Here is a 24,319-nt window from a genome sequence, read left to right as displayed (position 1 = left end):
AAGATTAAAGACTACACACATTTTTAAAGAATATTCCGAAAAAAAAATTTTTAAAGCACTATGAAGTAAACATTATCCCAAATCCTAACACCCAGTAGAAGCCACTATTATATTTTGGTGAACTCTCTCATATGTGGAATTTAAAAACAGATGAAAATAGTGGAAGGAAAAATAAGATAAAAACAGAGAGGGGTGCCTGGGTGGCTCAGTTGGTTGGGCTTTTGACTTTGGCTCAGATCATAATCTCGTGGTTTGTGGTTGGTGAGTTCAAGCCCCTGCATCGGGCTCTATGCTGACAGCTCAGAGCCTGGAGCCTGCTTTGGATTCTGTGTCTCCCCTTCTCTCTGCCACTCGCCTATGTATGCTCTGTTTCTCTCTCCATCTCAAAAATAAAATAAACATTTAAAAAAAATTTTTTTAAAAGATAAAACACAGGGGAATGGGGCACGTGAGTGGCTCAGTCAGTTAAGTGTCTAACTCTTGATTTTTGGCTCAGGTCATGATCTCATGGTTTGTGAGATACAGTCCCATGTGCTGACAGCGTGGAGCCTGCTTAGGATTCTCTGGCTCTTTCGCTCTCAAAAATAAACATTAAAAACAAAAAACAGGAAGGAAAACAAGAGACTCTTACATATAGAGAAGTGAGGTTTTCTGAAGGGGTGTCGGGTGGGGCAATGGGCTAAATGGGTTGTGGGCATTAAAAAAGGGCACATGTTGGGATGAACACTGGGTGTTATGTGTAAATGATGAATCACTAAATTCTACTCTGAAACCAATAGTATACAATATGTTAACTAACGTGAATTTAAATGACAATAAATTTTGTTGAACTCTTTCAGACATAATTTTGTGCTTACATATGTACACATACGCACATATTCACACAATTTTATGTAAATGACAGCATACTCATACATGTGTGTATACATATACACACACATACATGTGGTTTGCTCCATAATTCTCCTGTATAACAGATGTCACATTATCTTCCTTAACTAATGTAAGTCTAACTTCAAGCTCCTCACTGTGGTGTCAGTGACTTGTTGTAATTTGATGGTTACAACCATCCTTTGTAAGATTGTACAAGAGTCCCAGCTACTAACCATTAGGCTACTACCCTCTTTTACTCCCATTTATTACAGAGTTTAACACCTGGATCAATATTTTGTAGACAGCTATTCCTGTGATTATTCTTGACGACTTCCATTTCCATATAACTGACAAGAGTCCAGGGGAGGTGGTGAAGTTTAATTAGATAGCAATTCTTTTGAGAAGTTGGGTTGTAAAAGGAGGTAGATATGACCCACAGAGAAGACTTGTTTTTAAGATAGAAGACACTTAAGTATCAAACTTGAGTCTAATGGAGATCAGAAAAGTGAGTTAAAGTAAAAAAAGGAGGAAATAACGGATAAAGTGGTCATGATAAAGGGACAAAAAGGCAAGGAGATTGAAGATATGTCCAGGATAGAAGTTTAGGGAGGGAGCACAGAATCTAAGCTAGGTGAAGAGGGCAATGGAGACAGGAGATGGATGTGGGTGAGTGGTTGCCATATGCTGCCAAGTAGTAGCGTCAGTGTTTGGGAGTAAAGCTTTTTTTTTTTTTTTTTTTTTTTTTTTTTTTTTAATTGTTAAAGTGTATTGAACTACAGAGGAAAACTCCACATATAGCCAAACAGTTTCCATTACAGATCCGGTACAGTTACTGTTTTTTTAAAATCATTTAAAAAATGTAATTTATTATCAAGTTGGCTAACATACAGTGTATACAGTGTGCTCTTGGTTTTGGGGGTAGATTCTTGTGATTCAACACCCAGTCCTCATCCCAACAAAGGCCCTCCTCAATGCCCATCACCCATTTTCCCCTCTCCCCGCCCTCCCCTCATCTCCACCTCAATCCTCAGTTTGTTACGTATTTAAGAGTCTCTTATGATTTGCCTCCCTCCGTCTCTAGGAGTAAAGATTTTTTGAAGGGACAGTGCTACAGTAGATTAGTAGAAGGAAAAAAAGGATGGTCAAAGAGTGGGATGTTAAAAGGACTCCTGACGTAGTACACATAAGGGTCATAAAGTGGGGACAGGAAAAGATCAGGAGAAATGAAGAGATAAAGGATATGAAAGGCTAAGATTTGGGATTGTTTTCCTGTCAGATGTCTGTCCCCATCATTTCACCAAAACTGCACTTGTCAAGGCCACTAGGAACTTCAAGTTATCCCATTCCAACCTGTACTCCACAGAGCCTCCAAAAGAAGTCCTCAAACAAAATTGTAGGCCACACTAAAACAAAATTGAACATCACATTCTTGTTTAAAGTCTTTCAGGGTCTCCCAATAACCTCAAACTCAAGTCTCCATTCTTTAAGATGGTCTATATACAAGACCTACATGTTCAGAACCTAACTCCCCACTCTTGCTCAATGTACCTCTGCCCCACAACAATTCAGTCATACTAAACTTTGGTCAACTTCCCAAAGGGTAAGGCTGTCTTTTCATAGGCTGTGTCTTTTTGGGAAGGAAAGGCAGAACCAATAGTGGCCTTGAATTAGCCCTTTCTCACATCTTCCTTAAAATAAGAACATTGACATTAAGCCATTCAGGGTGTCACCCAAATTTCAGACTAGCTGGGTGTGACCATATGGCTAAGTTTTGGCCACTGATATGTGAGAAGTCTGGGATGAGGTCTTAAAGGGGACACCTTTTTGGTGACTTCTTTGTTCCTACTATCTGGAGTAAAGATGATGGCTGGAGATCTAGCAGCTATTTTGAACCACAAAGGTGAGGGCCTCATCCTACAGGTGGAAGAGTGGATTGCTGGAAAGAGCTGATCTCTCAGATTGATGTAGTTGTCATGTGAGGCCTGAATTGAATCCATCTGCAGTGGTTATTCAGCCATAAAAGAGGAAATCTTGCCATTTGTAACAATATAGATGGACTTTAAGGGCATTATGCTAAATGAATTAAGTCTGACAGAGAAATACAAACCATATGATTTAATTTATATGTGCAATCCAAAAAAACAGAAACGAAGCTCATAAATACAGAGAACAGATTGGTGGTTTCTAGAGGCAGTGGTTGGGAAGGAGGATTAAATGGGTAAGGGGGGGGGGTCAAAAGGTACAAACTTCCAGTAATAAAATATGTAACACTTGGAAATGTAATCACAGCAATGTGACTATAGTTAATACATCACTGTGTATTTGAAATTTGCCACAAGAGGGGCGCCTGGGTGGCGCAGTCGGTTAAGCGTCCGACTTCAGCCAGGTCACGATCTCGCGGTCCGTGAGTTCGAGCCCTGCGTCGGGCTCTGGGCTGATGGCTCAGAGCCTGGAGCCCGTTTCCGATTCTGTGTCTCCCTCTCTCTCTGCCCCTCGCCCGTTCATGCTGTCTCTCTCTGTCCCAAAAATAAATAAACATTGAAATTTGCCACAAGAGTAGATCTTAAAACTTCTCATCACAAGAAGCAAAGTTTTTAACTATAAATGGTGATGGACATTACCTGGACTTATAATGGAAATAATTTGAAATGTATACAAATAATGAGCTGTTGTACTATACACCTGAAACTAATGTAATATTCTACCACTTTTACTTCAATTAATAAATAAATTATTCAAGACTCCAGAAAGTTTTGTTTATGTGGGTTATATTCATATTAAACATACTGAAAATTAAGATTGAGAAATTTATTTTAAAAATCTCTGGAACATCTTTACATAAAAGGAATACACTTTTAATTTGTTTAAACCATTTTAATTTTGATTTTGTGGTCACATGCAGCCAAACCTAATCCTAATGGAGACCAGGAGGCAGTTGGGTATTGGGATGAGATAGAGCGGTTTTGACATTTTAACTTGAACCCAAAGAGTATAGAAGATGCATGTCACTCTGGGAAAGATGGAGAAGACCAATAAAGGTAGAGTTTAGTTCTATTAGTTGGCTTTTAGAAAAAACAGGGTAAAGTTTTATTTTAAAGGGGATCTATCTACTAGGAAAGGACAAAAGTGGTATCTTGAGAGAGAGAGAGAGAGAGAGAGAGAGAGAGAGAAGCAGCAGGGCATAGTGTTAGAACCTAATTAAGTGCAGTAGTTTTATTTTGACATCAACTTCCAATGTGAAAGTCTCTAAATTCTGCTTTTCAAGTAGTACTAACTTGGCTGCACTTTGACCCTGAAATAAGATTGTTCTTAGTCTCATTAAACAACAGGCAGAACTAGATAATCACACATACGGTGTGTGTAAATACATGAAGTTAGGGTCTTTAGAAACAAAGTCATCAGGTTTTTTTCCCCACAGATAACAGTATAAGGACATAGACACAGGGCAGTTTTTTAAAGATTTTCTCACCTACCTGGGAATACTCACTCACAATGAGGATCTAAAATGAGGAGGAGTCAAAACAGGTAGTAAAATACATTGAGAGCATCTTTAAAGATTCCTTTTGAAAGATCACTTAAGCTTTTTTGTATTTTCTAAGAATACAAAGGCTGTCAAAAATAACTAGTGGGAACACAATAGTTCAAAAATTGTAGGATGCAGCAAAAGCAGTTCTAAGGGGGAAATTTATAGCAATATAGGCCTACCTAGAGAAACAAGAAAAGTCTCAAATTTCCTTACACCTAAAGGAACTAGAAAAGAAGAACAAAGCCAAAGTTAGTAGAAAGAAGGAAATAATAAAGGTCTGAAAGGAAATCATTAAGACGAATAAAAATAGAAAACATCAATGAAACCATGTACAAGTTGTTTACAAAAATAAAATTGATAAACCTTTAGCCAGACTCAAGATAAAGATGGATGGGGTGCCTGAGTGGCTCAGTTGGTAGAGCTTCTGACTTCAGCTCAGGTCATGATCTTGTGGTTGGTGAGTTCGAGCCCCACATCTGGCTCTGTGCTAACAGCTTGGAGCCTGGAGCCTGCTTTGAATTCTGCGTCTCCCTCTCTCTGCCCCTTCCCTGTTTGTTCTCTCTCTCTCTCTCTCTCTCTCTCTCTCTCTCTCTCAAGAGTAATTAAACATTAAAAAAAAAAAAGAAGAAAAATAAATGGAGGACTTAAATAATACCAAAAATACAAGAGAAGTAGCAACGAACACCACAGAAATACAAAGGTAAGAGACTAGTATGAAAAATTATAGGCCAACAAATTGGGCAACCTAGAAGAAATGGATAAATTTATAGAAATATACAATCTTACAGAACTAATCAGGAAGAAATATGAACAGACCAATTACTAGTAATGAAATTGAATTGATGATCAAAATACTTCCATCAAACCAAATTCCAGGACCAGATGGATTCACAGGTAAATTCTACCAAACATTTAAACAAGACTTCGTATCTATTCTTTTCAACCTATTCCAAAAGGTAGCAGATAGGAAGTTTCCAAATATCCAAGTACATTCTATGAGTCCAGCATTACGTGGATATAAAAAAAAAAAAAAAAAAACAAACAAACAGACAAAGATGCTACCCCCATCCTCACACCACAAACAAAAACAAAAAACAAAGAAAAACAACAAAACAAACAAAAGCTACAGGCTAATATCCATGATGAACATAGATGCAAAAATCCTCAACAAAATATTACCAAACAGAATCCACAATATAGTAAAAGGATCATTTACCATGATCAAGTGGGGTTTATCCCAGGGATATAGATATGGCTCAGTATCTGCAAATCAATCAACATAGTATACCACATTAACAAAATGAAGGATAACAATCCTATATCATCATCTCAATAGATGCAGAAAAAGATTTCACAGAATTCATCATCTGTTCATGATAAAAACTCTCAACCAAGTGGGTTTAGAGAGAACATATTTCAACATAATAAAGGCCACATATGACAAACCCACAGTAACATACTCACTGGTGAAAAACAGAGCTTTCTCTCTAAGGTCAAGAGCAAGTCAAAGATGTCCTCTCTCACCACTTTTGTTCAACATAGTACTGGAAATTCTAGTCACAGCAATCAGACAAGAAATAAAAGGAATCCAATTGGTAAGGCACATGATATTTGCAGATGACATGATACTATACATAGAAAATCCAAGATTCCACCAAAAAACTCTTAGAAGTAACAAATGAATTCAGGAAAATTTTAGGATATCAAATTATAGAAACACAACTGGTTTATATATATTAAACTAATAATGAAGTAGTAGAACAAGAAATAAGAAAAACAGTTTCACTGACAGTTGTGCCAAGAACAATAAAATACCTAGAAATAAACTTAACCAAGGAGGTAAAAGACCTGTACTCTGAAGACTATAAAACACTGATTAAACGAAATTGAAGATGACACAAATGGAAAGATATTCTCTGTTCATGGATGGGAAAAACAAGTAATGTTAAAATGTCCATACTACCCAAAGCAATCTACAGATTCAATTCAATCCCATCATATACCAATAGCATGTTTCACAGAACCAGAACAAATAACACTGAAATTTATATGGAACCACAGAAGATCCCAAACAGCCAAAGCAATCCTGAAAAAGAAGAACAAAACTGGAGGTATCATAATCCAGATTTCAAGATAAAAGCTACAAAAGCTATAATAATCAAAACAGTATGGTACTGGCACAAAAACAGATGCAGAAATCAATGGAACAAACTAGAGAGTCTGGAAATAAGCACATGGTTATATGGTCAATTAATCTTTGCTGGGTGCCTGGGTGGCTCAGTCTGTTAAGCATCCGACTTCTGCTCAGGTCATGATCTTGTGGTTTCCAAGTTCAAGTCCCATGTCAGGCTCTGTGCTGACAGCTCAGATCCTGGAGCCTGCTTTGCATTCTGGGTCTCTCTCTCTCTCTCTCTCTCTCTCTCTCTGCCCCTTCCCTGCTGTGTGCACATGTGCACACTCTCATAAATAAATAAACCTAAAACAATTCTAGTTAAAAAAAAATCCATGCCAAAGGAGGCAAGAATATACAATGGGTTAAAAAAGTCTCTTCAATAAATGGTGCTGGAAAACTGGACAGCCACATGCAAAAGAACAAAACTGGACCACTTTCTTACACCATACACAAAAACTCCAAATGGATTAAAGACCTGAATGTGAGACCTGAAACCATAAAAGTCCTAGAAGAAAACACACACAGTAATCTCTTTGGCATCAGCCTTCTCATTTTTCTAGATAGGTCTCCCAAAGCAAGGGAAATGAAAGCAAAAATAAACCATTGGGACTACATCAAAATAAAAAACTTTTGCACAGTGAAGGCAACTGTCAACACAACTAAAAAGCAACCTACTGAATAGGATAAAGTATTTGCAAATGATGTATCCTGGAAGGGATTAATATCCAAAATATATAAAGAACATAACTCAACATGAAGAAAAACCAAATAATCCAGTTAAAAACAGGCAAAGGACCTGAATAGATTTTTCTCCAAAGAAGACATAAGGACGGCAACAGACATATGAAAAGATGCTCAACATCACTAATCATCAGAGAAATGCAAACCAAAAATCACAATGAAATATCACCTTACATCTGCCTGAATAGCTAGTATCAAAAAGACAAAAAAATGGGACACCTGGGTGGCTCAGTCAGTTAAGCATCCAACTTCAGCTCAGGTCATGATCTTGTGATTCGGGAGCTGGAGCCCTGCGACGGCCGCTGTGCTGAAAGCTCGGAGCCTGGAGCCTGCTTCTACTAATTCTGTGTCTTCCTCTCTCTCTGCCCCTAACCCACTCGCATTCTATCTCTCTCAAAAATAAACATTAAAAAAAATTTTTTTTAATGGCCAAGCACCTGAATAGACATTTTTCCAAAGAAAACATTGAAATGATCAACAGATACATGAAAAAGCACTTAACATTACTAATCATCAGGAAAGTGCAAATCAAAACCACAGTGAAATAGACATGTTATTAGTAAGGAGATTGAATCAGTATTCAAAAACCTCCCAACAAAGAACCCGACCAGACAAGCTCATTGGTGAATTCTACCAAACATTCAAAGAAGAATACCAGGCCTCAAAATTAAAAAAAAAAAAAAAAAAAAGGCCAGTATCCCTCCTGAACTTAAATGCAAAAACCCTCAACAAAACATTAGCAAACCAAACTCAGCAATACATTAAAAAGATCAAGTGGGATTTCAGGAATACAGGATGGTTCAACATCCCCAAATCAGTTAATATGGTCAGCACATTAACAAAAGGAGGTATAAACCACATAACTTCAACAGAAGAAAAAGCATGTGACAAAATTTATCCCTTTATGACAAAAACTCTCAATAAAATAAGTACAGAGGGAATGTAGCTCAACATAATGAAGGCCATAGATGACAAGCTCACAGCTAACATCATACTCCATGGCAAAAAGCTGCAAGTTTCTCCTCTAAGATTAGGAAAGTAGGATGCCACTTTCATTCAACATAGTACTCGAAATCCTAGCCAGAGGAGTCAGGCAAAAATAAATAAATAAAAGGCATCCAAATTGGAAAGGCAGGAGTAACTTTGTGCAGAGAACATGAGATTATATGTAGAAAACCCTCAATACCCCCCCAAAAAAACCTGTTACAACTAATATAGTAGACTTTCAAGATACAAAATACACAAACATCTATTGGTTTCTCTACACTAATAACAGACTTTCAGAAATAGACATTAAGAAAACAAACGCAATTATATCAAAAACAATAAACTAGGAATAAATTTAACAGAGAAAGGTCTGTATGTTAAAAACTAGAAGATATTGATTAAAAAAGTTCTATACAGGGGCGCCTGGGTGACGCAGTCGGTTAAGCGTCCGACTTCAGCCAGGTCACGATCTCGCGGTCCGTGAGTTCGAGCCCCGCGTCGGGCTCTGGGCTGATGGCTCAGAGCCTGGAGCCTGTTTCCGATTCTGTGTCTCCCTCTCTCTCTGCCCCTCCCCCGTTCATGCTCTGTCTCTCTCTGTCCCAAAAAATAAATAAACGTTGAAAAAAAAATAAAAAAAAAAAGTTCTATACAAGACAAATGAGCAAAAAGATATTCCATGTCATGGATTGGAAGAATATCATTAAAATGTCTGTACTACCCAAAGCAATCTATAGATTCAATGCAATCTCTATCAAAATCCCAGTGGCATTTTTCACAGAAATAAAACAAATAATCCCAAAATTTGTATGAAACCAAAACACCCCAAATAACCAAAGCAATCTTGAGAAAGAACAAAGCTGGAAGCATCAGGTTCTGATTTCAAGCTATATTACAAAGCTAATTAATACATTATGATATTGGCATAAAAACAGATAAAGATCAATGGGACAGAAGAGAGAGACCAGAAATAAACCCACACATATATGGTCACTTAATTTATAACAAAAGCAGCCAAGAATATACAATGAGGATATGGTCTCTTCAACAAATGGTGCCAGGAAAATTTGAGAGCCACATGCAAAAGAATGAAATGGGACTACCACCTTACACCATATACAAAAATCAACTCAAAATAGATTAAAAACTTGAAGATCAAAAAATTCCTAGAAGAAAATGGGTGATAAGCTCTTTGACATCAGTCTTCATGTTTTCTTTTCTTCAGAAGTTTTTTTAATGTTTTTTAATTTTAATTTAATTTTTTTTTCAACGTTTATTTATTTTTTTGGGGACAGAGAGAGACAGAGCATGAACGGGGGAGGGGCAGAGAGAGAGGGAGACACAGAATCAGAAACAGGCTCCAGGCTCTGAGCCATCAGCCCAGAGCCTGACGCGGGGCTCGAACTCACGGATCGCGAGATTGTGACCTGGCTGAAGTCGGACGCTTAACCGACTGCGCCACCCAGGCGCCCCTTTAATTTAATTTTTAATATGAAATTTATTGTCAAATTGGTTTCCATACAACACCCAGTGCTCATCCCAACAGGTGCCCTCCTCAATGCCTATCACACACTTTCCCCTCCCTCCACCCTCCATCAACCCTCAGTTTATTCTCAATTTTTAAGAGTCTCTTATGGTTTGGCTCCCTCCCTAACTTTTTTTTTTTTTGCCCCCTTCCCCTTCCCCATGGTCTTAAGTTTCTCAGGATCGACATAAGAGTGAAAACATATGTATCTGTCTTTCTCTGCATGACTTATGTCACTTAAATAAACACCAGAGAGTGTTATGCTTTCAGAGAGAGAGAGAGAGAGAGAGAGAGAGAGAGACCAAGCACAATCAGGGGAGGGGCATTGAGAGAGGGAGACAGAATCCAAAGCAGACTCCAGGCTCTAAGCTGTCAGCACAGAGCCTGACACCAGGCCTTAAATCACAAACCGGAAGATGATGACCTGAGCCAAAGTCGGACGCTTAACTGACTGAGCTATCCAGGTGCCTCTTCATGATGATTTTTTTAATGTTTATTTAGAGAGACAGAGCACAAGTCGGGGAGGGGCAGTGAGAGAGGGAGAGACCGAATCCAAAGCAGGTTCCAGACTGAGCGGTCAGCACAGAGCCCGACAAGGAGCCTGAACCCACAAACTGTGAGATCATGACCTGAGCCTAGTCGGATGCTCACCTGACTGAGCCACCCAGGCATCCCTCATGATTTTTTTTTAATAGGATACCAACAGAAAAAGAAAAGCAAAAATAAAGAAGCAGGACTATATCAAACTAAAAATCTTTTGCACAGCAAAGGATATCAACAAATGAAGAGGCAACCTAATAAATGGGAGAAAAATAAACTGCAAAGGATTTATCTGATGAGAGGCTAATCCCCAAAATATATAAAGAACTCCTATCACTCAATAGCAAAACCAAAGTTTAAATTTTAAAAAAATACAAAAGATCTAGGGCCCCTAGGTAGCCCAGTCAGTTGAGGGTCTTGCTCTTGATTTCAGCTTAGGTCATGATCCCAGGGTCATGGGATTCAGCACTGCATCAGGCTCCTGAGTATGGAGCCTGCTTAAGATTCTCTCTCCCTCTGTTCCTCCCCACTTGCACTCTCTCTCGCTGTCTTTTAACAAATTCTTTATAAATGGCAAAAAATCTGAATAGACATTTTTCTGAAGAAGACATTGGATAGCCAACAGGTACAGGAAAAGATGATGTTCGTATCATTAATTATAAGGGAAATGCAAGTCAAAATCATATCACCTCACACGTTGTTAGAATACACACAACACACACACACACACACACACACACACACACACACACACTGGATTATTATTCAGCCATAATAAAGAATGAAATGTTGCCATCTGTGACAACATGGATGGACCTTGAGGGCATTGTGCTAAGTGAAATCAGACAGACAAAGACAAATAACTGTATTATTTCTTGTATGTGAAATTAAAAAAAAAAAACTCGTATACTGAGAACAGATTGGTGGTTATAAGAGGCAGGGGGTGAGAGTCAGAGAAATGAGTGGTTTCTGTTTTTCTTCTTGTTTTCGCTTAAGTTAAATTTAAAAAATGTTTTAAAACACCATGAGGTATCACCTCACCCCTGTTAGAATGGCTATCATCAAAAAAGACAATAGAAAAGGTTTGTGAATATATGGAGAATAGGGAACCTTGTGCACTCACTTCTGGTGGGAATGTAAATTGGTACAGTCACTCTGAAAAGCGGTACAAAGGATCCTCAACAAATTAAAACTATATGGAAAGGAAAGACCATAAATAGGAGTTAGAAAGGTAGGAAGCACAAATGCAGTAAAATCAAGTAGATCTATAAAAATCAGTCAAGGGAATCAGAAAACAAAAGGATGTAAACTATGACACTATATACCTAAAACAGAGAGGAGTAAAAAAAAAAAAAAAAAGAATAGTGCTTTTAGAATGGGTTTTAAACTTAACCAACCATTAACTTAATATAGACTGCTATATGCATAAGATATTATATATAAACCTAAGAAAAAAGGAAGAAAGAACTATAAAAACAAAAATAAAACAAAATGGAAGTACATGCCTATCAATAATTATTTTGAATGTAATTGGACTACACATTCAATCAAAAGACGTAGGGTGATGGAATGGATAAAGTAGTAAGACCTATCTCTATGTTCTCTACAAGAGACACACTTTAGACATAAAGACATATGCAGATGGAGAGTGAAGAGAAGGAAAAATATTTATCGTGAAAATGGAAGTGAAAAGAAAGGTGGGGTAGCAATAATGACATCAGACAAAACGGACTTTGAAACAAAATCTGTAAAGGTAACAAAATGGCACTAAATTCATATCTTTCAATAATCATGCTGAAGGTAAATAGACTAAATGCTCCAATCAAAAGATATGGGATATCAGAATGGGTAAAACAAACAAACAAACAAAAAAAAAAAAAAAAAAAAAAAAAACCAAGTTTGATCTATTTGCTGTCTACAAGAGACTCATTTTAGACCTGAGGACACCTGCAGATTGAAAGTGAGGGGATGAAGAACCATCTATCATGTTTATGTGTATCAAAAGAAAGCTGGAGTAGCCATACTTATATCAGACAAACTAGACTTTAAATTAAAGGCTGTAACAAGAGATGAAGAGCATTGTATTATAATTAAGAGGTCTATCCATCAAGAACAATTCTAAGTATTTATGTCTCCAACTTGGAAGAACCCAAATATATAAATCAATTAATAACAAGGGGTGCCTGGGTGGCTCAGTTGGTTGAGCGTTCAACTCTTGATTCCAGTTCAGGTCATGATCCCAGAGTCATAGGATTGAGTCCCCACATCGGCCTCTGCACTGAGCATGGAGACTGCCTCAGATTATCCTCTTCCTCTGCCACTGCCCACCCCACTTGCATTCTCTCTCTCAAAAAAAAAAAAAATTATTTATCACCATAAAGAAACTCATTGATAATAATACAGTAATAGTAGAGGACTTTAATACCACATTATTGCAACTGACCGATGATCTAAGCAGAAAAACAAGGAAGCAATGACTTTGAAAGACACACTGGACCAGGTGGGATTTAGCAGATATACTGAGAACATTTCATCCTAAAGCAGCAAAATACACATTCTTTTTGAGTGCACATGGAACATTCTTCAGACCAGATCGCATACTGGGTCATAAATAAGCCCTCAACAATTACATGTTAGGCGTCGGACTTCGGCTCAGGTCATGATCTCACGGTCCGTGAGTTCGAGCCCCGCGTCGGGCTCTGTGCTGACCGCTCAGAGCCTGGAGACTGCTTCAGATTCTGTGTCTTCCTCTCTCTCTCACCCTGCCCCGTTCATGCTGTCTCTGTCTCAAAAATAAATAAACTTGAAAAAAAAAAAAAAAGATGTGGTATATTTATACAATGGAATACTACTCAACAATGAAGAAGAACTAAATCTTACCATTTGCAACAACGTGGATAGAAATGGAGGGTATTATGCTAAGCAAAACAAGTCAGGGAAAGACGGGGATCATGATTTCACTCATGCGAAATTTCAGAAACTCAACAGATGAATGTAGGGGAAGGGAAGGAAAAATAAGAGAGAGAGGAAGGCAAACCATAACAGACTCTTAAATACAGAGAGTACACTGAGGGTTACTTAAAAGGGGGAGTCAAGGGATGGGTAAAATGGGTGACAGGCATTAAGGAGGGCACTTTTCAGGATGAACACTGGGTGTCATATGTCAGTGATAAATCACTGGGTTCTAATCTTGAACCCAATATTACACTGTATGTTAACTAACTTGAATTTAAATAGATACATTAAAAAAATTAAATCTTGCTGTTTGCAACAACACGGATGGATCTAGAGGGTACAATGCTAAGTCAAATAAGTTATAGACAAATACCATATCATCTCATTCGTATGTGGAATTTAAGTAACAAGACAAATTCAAAAAGACAAACCAACAAAACAAAACAAAAACAGACTCTTAAATATAGAGAATCTACTGATGGTTACCAGAGGGGAGATGGGTCAAATAGGTGAAGAAGGTTAAGAGTACACTTATCATGATGAACACTGAGCAATGTACAGAATTGCTGAATCACTATATTGTACACATGAAACTCACACAACACTAAATGTTAATTACACTGGAATTAGAACTAAAAGTAGACCTACCATATGATCTGGCAATTCCACTTCCAGATATTTATCTGAAGAAAATGAAAACACTAGGTCAAAAATATCTGCACCCTCATGTGCACTGCAGCATTATTTAATAGCCAAGACATGAAGCAACCTAGTGTCCATCAAGGGAGGAATGGATAAACAAAATGTGGTATATGTGTGTATGTATCATGGATTGCTCAGCCAGAAAAAAATGAAAACAAAAAACAAACACACAAAAAAGAAAAACTTGCCATTTGTGACAACATGGGTAGATGTTGAGAGCACTGTGCTAAGTGAAATAGATCAACATATATACCATATGGTCTCCTTCATATGTACAATCTAAAAATAAAAGGGGGGGCACCAAACTCATGGAAACCGAGTAGATTGGTGGTTGCCAGGGGTATGGTGGGGGTGGAAGAAATGGGTGAAGGGGGTTAAAGGGGACAGATTTTCAGTTATAAGATGAACTCATTTTGGGGATGTAATACCCAGCTCGGTAACTATAGTTAACAAAACTGTATTGTACATTTGAAAATTGCTAAGTGACTAAGTCTTAAGAGTTCTGACTACACACACACACACACACACACACACACACACACACACACTGTAACCATATAAGGTAATGGATGTGATAACTTATTATGTTAATCATTTCAAAATTATACATATATCAAATCATCAAGTTGTATACCTTAAACTTACAAATTTACATGTCAGTTGTACCTCAATAAAACTGGGGAGAAAAGAATCGGCATACAGACTAGTTATTCTAGACTTTGATATCTGGACAGTTCCTTGAAAATGAGGGAGGTGAGCCTACAAGTTCAAGAACAACAACTGATTATATTTGTTGTCAATGGAGAAATTTAAGCTTTCAAGAGAAAGTTACAATTTTGAAAAATTGTATCTGCCATGGTGACTTTAATAGCTTCCTGGTATTTAAAGACTATTAAATCAGTGGTGATCTTTAGGAATGTGATTTTAAGATATTATCTAATGATATGTGTAAGAATTAGAAGATGTGCACAACTTAGTAACCAGTATTTGACCAATGCATGAGGTTATAAAATCTCACCAAGATAAAAGATCCCAAGTCTAGGACAGACGGTAGATACTAATGTAGCACAGTCCAAAAAGTTCAATGGTATGCTTTCAGATTCCACACTACAACCTACGTGTGAGAAACTACTATTTGTTGAATTAGGCTAATTCATATAATCAGTGACTAATATCTACAGTCATCTGAAAAAGATTATTAAAGTATTTCCCTCCCCCTTTCCAACTACTTAATAAGTGAGGCCAGGCTTCAACCAAACAATGCATATATATATCAGATTGCAAAAACAGATGAGAGGGGTGCCTGGGTGGCTCTGTCGGTTAAGCGTCCAGCTCTTGGTTTCGGCTGAGGTCATGATCTCACAATTTCGTGGATTGAAGCCCCACATCCGGCTCTGTGCTGACAGTGTGGAGCCTGCTAGGGATTCTGTCTCCCTCTCTCTCCGCTCCTCTCCCACTTGTGCTGTCTCTTGTTCTCAAAATAAATAAAAACTTAAAACAGATGAGATTATCTATTATGTATTAACCCAGACTTTAAAGAGATTTTTTTATTTTATTTATTTTTTGTAGGCTCCACGCCCAATGTGGGGTTTGAACTCATGACCCACAAGATCAAGAATCATATGTTCTGACTGAGCAAGCCAGGTATCCCTAAAGAAAAAAAAATTTTTTTTGGCACGTGTGCACGAGAGAGAGAGACAGAGAGACAGACAGAGAGACAGAGAGAGAATCCCAAGCAGGCTCCATGTTCAGCATGGAGCCTGACAACGAGCTCAATCCCATGACCCTAGGATCACGACCTGAGCTGGAAACCAAGACTCAACTGACTGAACCACCCAGGTACCTTTTAAGAGATTTCTTTGTAACTCTTATAACCACTATTGTTTTGGAAATATGGTCATTTCAAAAAAATGTTATTTGTGTTAAGATATAATGGCCTTATAAAATAACACTTTACAATTTTTCCTCCATTTCAATTCTAACATGGTCATTAATATTAATAGATATAATCCATATAAGCAAAATCTCTTTAAGGCATTCAATGATTTTTAAGAGTGTAAAGTAGTCCTGAGACCAAAAAGTTTGATAACCATTACTGTACGTTACTTCTAGTTAGCCTACAGACAAATGTAATTTTGTCGACCTTGGTTATTTGATCTATTTCTCACCAAAGAATACATGTTTATAAACCCATGGTTTATAAATCCATATCCCACTCATTTTCCAGAGCCAAAGAAAAAGACCTATTACATAAAAAGGAACACAAGTAAAGACAACAAATTTTTCATCAGAAAAAAAAAAAATGCAAGCTATGTATTGGAACAGTATCTTTAAAAGTACTAAAAAAAAGGTAAAGATTCTTATCTAGAATTCTTTACCCAGTGAAAAAATAAAAACAAAAAATTGTTTAAAAATGTGAAAGGACGTTTCCAGACAGAAACAAGCTATAATACTATATCAACAGTAGACCTACACTATTAGGGATATTAAATGTTTTACATAGGTAAAATGATGATACCAATTGGAAATCTGGATGTAAACAATAACAAGAAGAAGAGCACAACAAATACTAATTACATAGGCCAATGTATTATTTTTCTCTTGCTGCTATAACAAATTACCACAAATCTGGGAGCTTAAACAAAACAAATTTATCTTACAGTACTGTTAAGTCAGAAATGTTAACACAGGTCTCATTGGGCTAAAATTAAGCTATCATCAGGGTTACCTTCCTTTCTGCATTATTTAGGAAAATTCATTTCTTTACCTTTCCTAGCTTCTAGAGATCACCCACATTTTTTTTTGACTCATGGCCCTCCTTGTCTTCAAAGCAAGCAACATTAAATTTCTCTTTTTCCATAGACCCAGATTCTTCTGATTATAGATGGGGAAAACTCCTCTGCTCTTAAGGGCCCATATGGTGAAACTGGACCCACCTGAACCATCCAGAATACTCTCCCACCTCAATATTTTTAACCTAATCATGTCAGCAGAGTCCCCTTTGCCATGTAAAGTAACATACTCACCAATCATGGGATTAGGATATAGATACCTTTGGGGTTTTATTAATTTGCCTACCATAGATGTAGAAGACTTAAGCACTATCAGCAAACCTGAATGAACATTTATAGAACATTCCACCTGATAGCAGAATACACATGTTTTTCAAGTGCACATGAAACATTTACCCAAACAGACCATGTTTTGGGCTGTTAAACAAGTCTCAAGACATTTAAACACATGCAAGTCATATGAAGCAAACGCTCTTTTAAAAGACTTTTATTAAGAATGATAAACTCTCAAAACTCAACAAGTAGGCAAAAATAGGCACCAAATAAGATATGAGTGAAGAAATGTCAACATGGTAAGTTATTAGAGAAAGGCTAATTAAAATCACTGGGAGATATCACTACATACTTATTAGAATGGCTAACCGAAAATGAACAGAACAAGTGTAAGGAAGGATGTGGACTAGCTGGAACTTTCACAAACCCTGATGTTCAAACTGCAAAATGGTAAAACCACCTTGGATAACAGTCTGGCAGTTTTTTTTACAAAGTTAGAAATATATCTATCACATTACCCAGACACTGCTTTCCTACGTATTTAACCAAAAGAAATGAAAGCACATGTTCATATAAAGACATGTACATGAATGTTCACAGCAGCTTTACTTCTAATGGCCAATAACTAAAAACAACCCAAATGTCCATCAATAGATAAATGGATAAACAAATTGTGGTTATGTCTAAACCACGAACTACTAATCCAACGAAGAGGAATGAATTATTGTACACACGACATAGACGAATCTCAAAATATTTATTTTGAGAAAAACATGTACATACTGTAGAACTTCATTTATACAACTTCAAGCCATTGCGATCTGATCTATAGTAACAACGCAGATCAGATGGGAGGTTGTGTGCAGCAGAAAGGGGGAATACAAAGGTGAAAAGGAAACTTTTTGGGGTGATGGCTATCTTCATTATTTTTGTTGTGGTTATGGTTTCTCAGCTTTTATACTTATGTCAAAACTTACCAAATTGTATACTTTAAACACATGCATTTTAATTTATGTTATTTATACCTCAAAGCCATTAAGAAAAAAATAAAGGGCAACAATAGAAACGTGTGTTACAACACAGGTGGAAAAATAATGAGAAGAATGTTAATCCTGATCTCCATTCAGGTGTCTGCTGTATTTATCTGCATAGTGTGAGATTTCTATTTCTTTCCTTTAATTTTTTCCCATTGCTTCTCTCATTTTGGTAACAAAATAGTATATAATGGGTCTGATAAGTTTGTTCTTTCAGCATGAGATATTAGGGATTCCTGATACATTTACTCCTACTACTTGCTTTTCTTTTTTTCCTTAACTCTAAAACACATGATATGATACTTAAGAAGGCTCAGAGTGAAACTTATGCATTTCTTTAAAAAAAAAAAATCAGGTCAAGTTTTTCCTTAGTGCCTTCTTACTCTACTGAAATTCATCACCATTGTTAATATACACTTTTGTGGGTTTATCAGGTTCAGGAAACTTGTATGAGATGAAAAGAGAAGCAGAGGACATATTCCATGTTCTAGAAAAGTTTACAGCCCACTTATATGAAAAAGGACATGAATATAAAAAAAGTAGGGATTAAAGAAAAACACTCCCATGCAATGCTGACAGGAAATTCAGTGATCAAAACCGTGAGGCTATTTCCAAATTGTCTGTATTAGTTTCCTATTGACAAATCAACACAAGTTTAGTGGCAGGAAACAAAACGAATTTATCACTTACAGTTAGACGTTCAAAATCTGTCTCGCTGGGCTAAAGTCAAAATGTCAGCAGGGCTGGTTCCTTCTTCGAAGCTCTGAGGGGAGAATTAATTTCCTTGACTTTTTCAGCTTATGGATGCTACTTACGTCTCTTTTCCTTAGCTCACAGCTACTTCCTACATCGCTCCAACCTCTTGCTTCCATCATGACTTTGCCTCCTACTCTTATAAGGACTTTGTGATTACGTTGAGCCCACCTGGAAAATCCAAGATACTTTCCCCATCTTGAGATTCTTAGCTTAATCACATCTGTAAAGTCCCTTTTACTATGTTAACATAGTCACAGGTTCTGGGGATTAGGATGTGGATTATCTGTGAAGTGCCATCATCTAAATAAACTACCACACTCTAACCCAGAGATTCTACTTCTAAAAATTTAATCCAAGGAACTGTGTACAGGGATTCAACTATAATGATATTCACATGAGAGACAATCACTGACTTGATTGTGGAAGAATTTCTCCATATCCTTAACAAAAGCTAAAACGCTTGTCCTTTATTTACACTGTCCATCATGGATCTTCATATTGCACTCAGTAGTGTCAGCAGTTCAAATATTAGTTATCAATACTATTACAACCCATTAAGATTTGGGATTTAGATGGGAGTTTTTGTGTGAGGGATGATGTGTGTTTATGGGGTAAGAGAAATGGAGACAATAAAGAAAGTAGCTTGAAATTCCTTTATTCCCCCTGTATTCTCAGTCATTGTATTCTTACCCAAGTAAGAAATATCATCAATGTTGTTACTGGAAAAATTGTTGATACTATAATTAAGATAACTCTCCTGGTTGCCAGAGATGATCATTCAGTTCTATTCATTAATCATGGATAAGATAATCAGGCCCTGGCATCAAGCCTACAAATGCTCTAAATTTGGAGGAGACTATTATGGAAATTCCAAACATCAATTTCTGTACAGGACTGTGAATCAAACAGTGAAATACATCAGAGAAATACAGTATTTGAATGTTACTACTGAGTGATTTAGAACAGAAGTTCCAAATATAACTTCTCAATAGAAGTTACTGGAAATCAGAGGCCTTGGAGTAATACATTAATCATAAGGAAGAAATGTGGTATTTTTATGCCCTTTATTTACACTACCCTTTCCTCTTCCTCTTCTACTGATTTCCTAGACATTCTCTTCACCCTTTGTCAATGGCTCATAGTTTATTTTTATCACATTGCATGTCTTCTGACATGCTGCCTTCATATTCCTTAGCTTTCTCAATTCCATTACATCCACTCTACTTCATCTACTGGCTAATGCTTCACAATTGGTAACTTATCATTTAAAACTCATAAAATTCCCCTCTGACTACAACCTCCTGCCCATGCCCTCTAGTTTGCTCACTCCACTGAATCTGCTTTGTCTGCATTGTTATTTCTAGTTCCTCAGTCCTGATCTGCATGAGGTAAATAAACAGCATCACCAGCCAAAGGCAAAAGATCCTGATATTTACTGTCCCGTTTAGACTTGTATTGATGAAATGCAAGATCTGTATTGAGTTTTTAAATGTACTAAGCTCTTTAAAGTAAAAAGTTTTAAAGATGTATTGACAGAAGAAAATGCAAGACAAAGTCTGATTTTTTTAAAATCTTAATTCCCAAAATTGTTTAGGTTTTTCTGTATTAAAGTCTATTTAATGCTTAGCATCAATCCATTTTCAACTACTCCTCCAATCCTGATTTTAAATTTTGGCAAATCTTTTGGTTTGTTGGATTTCACCCTCAGGTAGGTCCTTTTCAGAAGAGCCACTAGTGCTGAATTCCTCCAAGTTTTCCATGTTTCTCTTTCTTTTTTCCCTGAAACTTCAGCCTTTATCATCTTAATTTGTACAGATTTCTTTAATTCCATCTATTCCTAGGTACTTCCTCCTAGAGGTCTCTTAATTCCAATTCCAATCTGGATTGAGTTCCAGTTGTCTAACTGTGATACTTAGACTTAAATTCATTACTCTCCTGGGTTAGATTCACTACTTCTTTAATCCCTTATTTTTCTTTTTTTGTTTTGTTCTTTGTTTGTGAGGGTTTATTCTCTCATTTTGTTAGAACTTACCTTCCAGTAATTTACCAGGATAGGATACATGGGAAGTACATTTTCTGAGTTCTTTCATTTCCCCAAATGTCTTTACTCTCCTTTTGCTTTTGATTGACACTTTGAGTGAATATAGAATTGTAAACTAAAACTGATTTTTCCTCATTTATTTGAAGGCATTGTTCCATTGGTTTATAGCAGTCTTTGTTGATGATGAAAAATTTGATGCTAATCTGATTCTCATTCCTTTATAAAAAAGTAAAAACTAAAAGTGGCTGAAGACCCAATTTTGGGGTAGAGAGGCAAAGCTCCAGAAAGACCTATAAGGACAGACAATTGAAGTCAAAGGCTAGCACTGCCAAGCTACAAGACTCATTCTGGCTACCTGTCAAGGTTTCAGAGGACCTCTAAATCTAGTCAATGACAGTATATAGGAATAAGAGCTAAACTTAGGGACACAGCTTGACCCTTTTTGATCAGACTTATGATACTAATTGTCTACATTATTTTGGTGGGGGAAAGGAATCATCAGACACTAGGAGTTTGGGAACCCAACTTAGATGCTAATATTAAGTGTTTATATTTTCACTACCGTGTAAACATCACACATCTTTATCCTTCATAGGGAACAAATGAAGCTTCTATCTAAAAAGGTACTCAGGAAATTACCCTCCAGATTTTAAGAATAAAACTTTGGAGGCCTGAAAAGCCCTAGACTCTGGTATAGTTATTTCTTCCTCCTGATTCAGATTTAGTTTCTCTTGTATGACCAAGAAGAGTGAATCAGAGAGTAGACAATCCTCTCCCCCGCCTTTTTTTTTTTTTTTTGAAGAAGTACTATGGGGGAAATAAAAAGCTTAGGGTGGAAAGCCGCCACCACGGAGCTAAAGCACCTGAAGTTAGCTAGCAAGGTATTGTAATGGGATCACGAGCAACTTGTTATATCACCTGCAGGAAATTACTTTCTATCTGACACTAATATATACTTTGATCACAAATTCCACTTGCCCCCTAAACCCTTTGCTTCTTACACGTACAAGTTAATGATTACTATCTGATTGTTTTCTCCACATTCACATGTGTAAGATACTGTTTTCTTCACTTTCACCATGTGTGTAAGATCTTGAGAGCTCAATAAATACGGAGAAGAAAACGCCGTTCTGGTCTCTTGACTCCTCCCGGATATTAGCCTCTATCATATTCAATTCTGCATCCACTCTCTTGCTGGACAAGAGAAAACTCCAGATTCATAGTCTGCGACAAAGCTCCATATGTAGGGCTTACTTCATTTGGTCCTTACTTGATCTTTTATTAGATAGTTCACCTTTTCAAATTTTACACATTTCTAGCAAGAGAAAATAGAAACAGCATAAGAACATTGGCTCTCTTTGAAAATAGCAATCAGGCATGAAATTTTATTTTTATACTAATAATAATTTTATATAATGCTGATATGGTAACTTTTACTTTAACTTTTGTTTTAGTGAAAACAACAATAAAGATAAAGATTTTTAAAGATGAGAAGTCACCTATCTGCCTATTATCCTACTAGGGCAATTGTTTTAGTTTTTGTATATCTTTCTTACAGATGTGGCACAAAACTGTAGGGCTGAAAGACACTTTGGGAATTCAACTTGTCCAATTTCTTCATTTTCAGATGAGAAAACTAAGACCAAGGGAGCTATGAGGTTAGCCCAGAGTCCTACCTTATCACTTCTTTAAAAGAAATTTTAATGCTAAATTAATAAAGTTAAGACCTGGGTAACTCCCTAATTGTCCCTTTTCTCTACTGAGAAAGCAACTGAAAGGGAGATAATATCTCTGTTCTGTAATACAGTATTAGCCTTATCAAAAGCAGTGCCTGGGGAACTATAGCTGCAAAGTCTGGATTACTTAATAAAAACTCCCAGAAGTCCAGGAATTTCTAGAAAACAGATGTGAATTCAAAGCCTCTGGATTTAAGAATTTGTATTTAAAGTTCACATACTGTTATGCATTGCAACTGCTGAGACTGTCTGCAGATTGTTAATTCTGGAATTTACACTCCTTGATAAAAAGGCAAATTATAACTCTTAAAAAGAGCACCTAATTGAGACTTTCTCTGTACTGTAATTAAAAGAATTAAAATAGCATTGAAAAGAGGAGTGCTTAGTAGGGAACATGGATGATTTTCAAAACAACTGTGTTAGAAACAGTCCGGGCTCACTTAGTGGGATTCTTATTGTGCCACAGCAGAAAGAGGTGCAATATGGGAACAGAAAACCCCAGTTCTGAGACTAGTCTGCCACTAGGAACACAATCTGAGGCAAAACAACTTAATTTTTCTAGTTTTGTTTCCACATGGATCAAATGAGGTTAGCTTAGCAGATCTCAATTCTTTTCCAACTATAAAATTCTGATTCCTTCCCCCACCAATGTAAAAGGTAGCCTGTGTTTCAGTCTTTGAGAAAACTCCAGGTGTAAGAGAGCTGGTGTTATTAACAAGGTCCTAATATCCTTTTGTTCTCTTCTCCTTCTGAGGTAAGGCATGGGCAGAAACCTGGCTCTTTGAATGCCCCTGTCCCTCCTTCATCTCTCCCAGCCTCATATCCTATCTATAACAAAACCCCAGTGTCTCCTCATCTGTTTCATCACTCCCCCATCCACACGACCAACAGTTTTTAGTACTGGGCCTTACTACCTGAACCACAGGAACAAATCATGGCTTTTCTCATGTTCTTCTCAGTGTCTACTCTCCTATTTATGGAGTTCTGTTCTATCATTAAGATTTACATATGTACAGGAGTGATCCTTGATTTCTTTCTCTCACACTTCATATTCAATTTGTCAACAAATCCTGTTGGCTTGGTCCTTTTTTATTTGCAAAAGAGAGAGAGAGAGAGAGAGAGAGAGAGAGAATCTTAAGCAGGCTCCATGCTCAGTACAGAGCCCAAAGTGGGCTTGATCCCACGACCCTGGGATCATGACCCAAGCTGAAATCAAGAGTCGGATGCTCAACTGAGTAAGCCACCCAGGCGCCTCTTGGCTCCGTCTTTAAGATATGCCCAAAACATGAGTGCTTCTTATCATCTCTACTGTTACCCTGGTCCAAGCCAGTAATAGCTTCTATCTTTTTACTTTTACCTTTGTTCCCTTTCGATCCATGCTCAACACAGCATCCAAAGTGATCTTACTAAAACATTAAGTTAGATCGACGTCACTCCTCTGCTCAAAGTGAAATTCTTTGCAATGCCCTAAAAGGCCCTAGATGTCCTAGCCATTGTTACCTCGCTAACTTAATTCCCACTATTCTCCGCCTCTACTCCAGCGACATAGACTGACTTACCAGTCCTCCAATTTGCCAATTAACTCCAACATCTCTTTCTCATGAGCCTTCTGTGTTATTTTACCACACTGCCTAAAATCACAAAACCTCTTTTTCTTGTTTTATTTTC

The 24,319-nt window shown here is 37.1% G+C and overlaps 1 long non-coding RNA gene across 1 annotated transcript in view; it reads right to left on the bottom strand.

Annotated features, from left to right (window-relative positions):
• The window catches only part of LOC121031750 (uncharacterized), a 116,932-nt gene that overhangs the window by 91,446 nt on the left and 1,167 nt on the right, over positions 1 to 24,319 (bottom strand). Inside the window, exon 2 of the long non-coding RNA XR_005790870.1 lies at positions 18,809 to 18,881. This is a non-coding gene — a long non-coding RNA (uncharacterized LOC121031750). The remainder of the gene's footprint in view (positions 1 to 18,808; positions 18,882 to 24,319) is intronic.

Source organism: Herpailurus yagouaroundi, unplaced genomic scaffold (assembly GCF_014898765.1).
Source record: "Herpailurus yagouaroundi ecotype Mexico unplaced genomic scaffold, PumYag 141, whole genome shotgun sequence".
NCBI classification, from domain to species: domain Eukaryota; kingdom Metazoa; phylum Chordata; class Mammalia; order Carnivora; family Felidae; genus Herpailurus; species Herpailurus yagouaroundi.
This window is presented reverse-complemented; position numbering and strand designations above follow the sequence as displayed.